This window comes from Oryctolagus cuniculus, chromosome 17 (genome assembly GCF_051225735.1).
Source record: "Oryctolagus cuniculus isolate XC-2025 breed Fujian yellow rabbit chromosome 17, ASM5122573v1, whole genome shotgun sequence".
Lineage (NCBI taxonomy): Eukaryota > Metazoa > Chordata > Mammalia > Lagomorpha > Leporidae > Oryctolagus > Oryctolagus cuniculus.
The window spans coordinates 65,675,365-65,681,364 of record NC_142883.1 but is presented as its reverse complement, the minus strand read 5'-3'; positions in this window follow the sequence as shown (position 1 = coordinate 65,681,364).

Here is a 6,000-nt window from a genome sequence, read left to right as displayed (position 1 = left end):
ATCAGCGCAATGTGCCGGCCGCAGCGCGCCGGCCGTGGCGGCCATTGGAGAGTGAACCAACGGCAAAAAGGAAGACCTCTTTCTGTCTTCCTCTCTCTCACTGTCCACTCTGCCTGTCCAAAAAAAAAAAAAAAGAAAGACTCAATACTGTGGGGCCAGCCTTTTGGCACAGTGCTGGCAACCTAGGATTCCCCTATCAGAATGCCAGCTTGAGTTTCAGCTGCTCTGCTTCCAATTCGATCTCCCACCAATGTGCCTGGGAAGGCAGGAGAAGATGACCCGAGTACCTGGGCCTCTACCACCCATGTGAAAGATCTGAGTGGAGTTTCAGGCTCCTGGCTGTGGGCTGGCCCAATCCAGGCTGCTGTAACCATCTGGGGAATGAACCAGCATACGAAAGATCTCTCTGTGTCCCCAATCTCTCTCTGTCATGCTACCTTTCAAATAAATAAATCTTAAAAAAGACTGCAATACCAGCCGGCGCTGCGGCTCACTAGGCTAATCCTCTGCCTAGCGGTGCAGGCACACGGGGTTCTAGTCCCGGTCGGGGCGCCGGATTCTGTCCCGGTTGCCCCTCTTCCAGGCCAGCTCTCTGCTGTGGCCAGGGAGTGCAGTGGAGGATGGCCCAAGTGCTTGGGCCCTGCACCCCATGGGAGACCAGGAAAAGCTCCTGGCTCCTGCCATCGGATCAGCGCGGTGCGCTGGTCGCAGCACGCCGGCCGCGGCGGCCATTGGAGAGTGAACCAACGGCAAAGGAAGACCTTTCTCTCTGTCTCTCTCTCTCACTATCCACTCTGCCTGTCAAAAAAAAAAAAAAAGACTGCAATACTGGCATAAAGAGAGACTAGAAATCAATAGATAATTATAAAAGAAGAGAGAACACAGAAATAGACCCAAATTTTTATGGTCATCTCATTTTCACCAAAGAGCCAAAGGAATCCAATAGGCTAAGAAAATGCTTTTTTAACAAATACTGTTGATATTTATAAAGAATCTTCAGAAAGTTTATGGAAAATGTATATTATGGAAAAACTATGCATGGATTTCAAATTCTTTAGCACCTAAATCCACTTACCTTTTCATTCCATTTTCCATAAAGTTTTCATGAACATTGCTTTATTAAATATATGTGTATTCCTATGAAAAAATTAACCTTTAACACCTTCAAAAATAGTTTGAGATGAATTGTAGATTTCAATATAAGCTAAAAATCTATACCTATAGAATTTTTACTCATAAAGTTGCTAAAAGAAAAATAAGAGAATATGTTCAACACATGGAGATAGGCAGAAGTTTCTTGAGATATAGCAAGTAAAAATGATAAAATAAAAATAATGTTAAATTGGACTTCATCAAAATTAAAAATAAATATCAGGCCAGTGCTGTGGAACAGTTGGTTAAAGCCCCGGCCTGCAGCGCAGGCATCCCATATGGGCACTGGTTCAAGTCCCAGCTGCTCTATTTCCAATTCTGTTCCCTGCTAATGTACCTGGGAAGGTATTGGAGGATGGCCCAAGTCCTTGGGCCCCTGCACCCACGTGGGAGACCTGGAAAAAGCTCCTGGCTCCTGGCTTTAGATCAGCTCAGCTCCAGCTATTGCGGCTATTTGGAGAGTGAACCAAAGGATGGAAGGTCTCTCTCTCTCCCTTTCTCTCCCCGCCCCCTCTCTCTGTGTCTCTACCTCTCTGTAACTCTGTCTTTCAAATAAATAAAATAAATCTTGAAAAAAATATATCATGCTGCACACCAGAAAAAAATTTTACTACACATTTTTGCCAAAGAATTTGTATCCAAAATACATAAAAATCTTTGAAAACCAATCAATTTATACACACACACACATTCACAAGGGATGTTACCTAATTTAAACAGGTTAATTCATAAAGAAATCATAGCAATCTTGCATGTTAAAATGCTCTGCATGTGGCCGGTGCCACGGCTCACTAGGCTAATCCTCCGCCTTGCGGCGCCAGCACACCGGGTTCTAGTCCCGGTCGGGGCGCCGGATTCTGTCCCACTTGCCCCTCTTCCAGGCCAGCTCTCTGCTGTGGCCAGGGAAGTGCAGTGGAGGATGGCCCAAGTGCTTGGGCCCTGCACCCCATGGGAGACCAGGAGAAGTACCTGGCTCCTGCCTTTGGATCAGCGCAGTGCGCCGGCCACAGTGCGCCGGCCGTGGCGGCCATTGGAGGGTGAACCTATGGCAAAGGAAGACCTTTCTCTCTGTCTCTCTCACTGTCCACTCTGCCTGTCAAAAAATAAATAAATAAATAAAATGCTCTGCATGATTCTGTACTGGATGCTTAAATGTGGAAGAAATTGCTGCAAAGACAAATATTAGTCAATTGATGAAATGTCAGTGTAAATTTTGGATTAGGAAGCCATTTTATCAGAGTGGGTGTTTGTGGCACAATGGGTTAAGCCACCACTTGGAATGCCCACATTTCATACTGGAGTCCTGGCTTCAAGTCCCACTTCTGTTTCCAACCATTTCTTGCAAATGTATGTTCTGGGAGGCAGCAGAAGATGGCCCAAGTGCTTGGGTTCCTGCTACTCACACAGAACTGGATGGAGTTCCTGGCTCTTGGCTTCAACCTGGCTCAGTCCAGGCTGTTGCAGGCACAACAGATGAAAGATCTTTCTACCATTTTGCCTTCCAAATAAGTAAATAAAATTAAAACAAGGATACCATTTTATCAATGTTAAATTTCTTTTTAAAAAATATTTATTTACTTATTTGAATGCCAGAGTTCCACACAGAGACAGAGAGATGGAGAGAGACAGAGGCAGAGACAAAGAGAGATCTTCCATGCACCGGTTAACTCACCAGAGAGCCACATAGCCAGGGCCAGGCTAGACCAAAGCTGGGAGATCCTTGCAGGCTCCCATGTTGGTGCAGAGGCCCAAGCCCTTGGACCATCTTCTGCTGCTTTTCCCAGGCCATTAGCAGGGAGCTGGACTGGAAGTGGAGCAGCCGAGACTCAAACTGGCACCCATATGGGATGCCATTGTCATAGTTGGTGACTTTACTTGCTGCACCACAATGTTGGCCCCAACGTTAAATTTCTGATTTTGATCCATGTCCTGAGGTTTTATAAAAGAGTGTTCTTTTTCACAGGAAATATGAGTATATCCTAAAATGTTGAAGGCATGGTATCCCCGATTCACTTTCAAAATATTCATAAAATATAACATATGTGGGGAGGTAATACATAAAATGCAAATATAAACAATTGATGAATCCAAACAAAATGCATGCTATGATTTATGCGTATCCCCTAAAATTCACATGTTCGATATTTAATCTCCAATTTTATATGTTAATGGCAGTTAGAATTGGCACTTTAGGAAGGTGTTTGAGATTAATGAGATCAGGAGTGTGAGGCTCCATGATGGCATTAGTAGCCCTGTCACCATGGAATGCTCTCTGCCACGTCACCATGCCATAAGAAGGCCCCCACCAGATGCCAGTGCCAATCTCTGGGGTACCCCAGTATTTATTTGAAAGGCAGAGTTACAGAGAGACAGAGACAGAGATAGAGAGAGAGAAAGGTCTTCCATCCACTGGTTCATTCCCCAGTTGGCCACAATGGCCAGAGCTGGGCTGATCTGAAACCAGGAGCCAGGAGCTTCTTCAGGGTCTCCCATGTGGGTGCAGGGCCCAAGGACTTGGGCCATCTTCCACTGCTTTCCCAGGCCATAGCAGAGAGCTGGATCAGAAGTGGAGCAGCCGGGACTTGAACTGGCACCCCATATGGGATGCCAGCACTGCAGGCGGCAGCTTTACCTGCTATGCCACAGTGCAGCCCTGAGAAGCAAATATTTCAAATAAATTATCCAGTCTCAGATGTGGGGAGCAATCCGGACTAGACTAAGTTACTCGAATTAGGACTTATTCTATGCATCTGCTCTCCTCTGTGGGGAGCAGCTCGGACTAGACTAAGTTACTGGAATTAAGACTTATTCTATGCATCTGCTCTCCCTCTGTGGGGAGCAACCTGGACTAGACTAAGTTACTGGAATTAAGACTTATTCTATGCATCTGCTCTCCCACAATATGGCGCTGGGAGAGAAGTAAGCAGCTTCCGCACAGCTGCCTCCAGTTCAACCAATTAACTGTAGGACTTGCTCCTGATTGGAGAGCAGCGTGCTCAGCCGAGTTGGGATTGGCGGAGGAGGACTATAAAGGAGGAGAGAGACGGCATGCACCAGGAACATCTATGGGGAACATCTAGCTGAAGGAACACCCGTGCAGCCCCCCAGAGAGCCGGCCGGCGGTGTGCCGCTCCCCTGCGGAAGTGGGGAATGCGGCCAGGGGGAACTGCCCTTCCACGGAGGTGGAAGGGATAGTAGCAAACCCGGGGAGGGCCGAGCAGACGAAAGAACAGCGCAGGGTCCTGTGTCGTTCCTCCACGAAGAGGGGGAGCGACATAATGGTGCCGTGACTCGGATATGAAGCCTAGGCAGGGCTTAGTGTCGTTCCTCCATGAAGAGGGGGAGCGACACTCAGATATTCTGTTATATGAGCAAAAATGAATTAAGACAGTATGGGGGGAGTTTCTCATACTATTGTAGCTTTGCTGTAAGGCTGAAAATACATCAAATTGAAATGTTAGAAAAATCAATGGGACAGAGGATTCTGGGAAGACAGCAGAGTAGGAAGAACAAGAGAAATCTCTGCCTACCTACACATCATTTATACTGGAGGAATCTGATGGATCTGTTTTGGCACTCAGGAGTCTACTGCAGCAGGTTTGGATGGTGAGCTGTGGATAGTTTCAGTCTTAGCATGGTAGCAGCTGCCCATGCTTCACAGTCAGTCCCATGGCAAGCAACTGCACTGCGTTCCTGAAGTAGCTTGCACACACTTGACAGGAGCAGGTAGATGGGGGAAGATGAAGCAAGCCCTGGAGAAGGGAGATCATCTGAGTTCCAGAGTTACTACATCATTTAACCCAGCACAAATCATGATGCATCAAAGAAGCAGGAAAATATGGTCCCTTAATATACATAGATAGATAGATACATAGATATATAGTATTAATATAAAAACAAAATATATATAATAATTTATATATATATTTATAACAGCAATTTACACACACATGTACACACACATACATAAAGCAAATAGAAACAGACCCTAAAAAAGATCTAGTGCCAGACATACTAGACAAAGACTTTTAAATAACTGTCTTAAAGATATTCTGAGAACTAAAGGAATATGCAGAGAAAATCAAGCAAATGATATGTGAACAAAAATACCAATATCAATAAACAGGCTGGCGCCGTGGCTCACTAGGCTAATCCTCCGCCTGCGGCACCAGCACATCGGGTTCTAGTCCCGGTCGGGACACCAGATTCTGTCCCGGTTGCCCCTCTTCCATGCCAGCTCTCTGCTGTGGCCCGGGAGTGCAGTGGAGGATGGCCCAAGTGCTTGGGCCCTGCACCCCATGGGAGACCAGGATAGGCACCTGGCTCCTGCCATCGGATCAGCACAGTGCATCGGCCGCAGCACGCCAGCCGCGGCGGCCACTGGAGGGTGAACCAACGGCAAAAGGAAGACCTTTCTCTCTGTCTCTCTCACTGTCCACTCTGCCTGTCAAAAAAAAAAAAATTCTAAAGGGAGTCCCATAGGGTAAGAAATGAAGATCTCAGGAAAGGCACATAGATGGCACTTATCAAAGCTAATGCTATTATAACAATGGTTCACAACTCCATCTTTTGTTTTCTACATAATTTAAGAGACTACTAAATTTAGAAGAATTATTAATTTACATTTTTAGGCACCTAATGTATAAACATGTGCTTTTTGTATTGTGATGCTACCAGTTTGATATTTTTTTCTCATGATTGCTTGGGCTATTCTGAGTCTTTTGTGACTCCAAATGAATTTTAGGATTTTTTATTCTGATTCTGTAAAGAATTTCAGTGGTACTTTGATAGAGATTGCATGGAATCTGCAGATTCCTTTAGGTAGGATAGATATTTTAATGATATTGA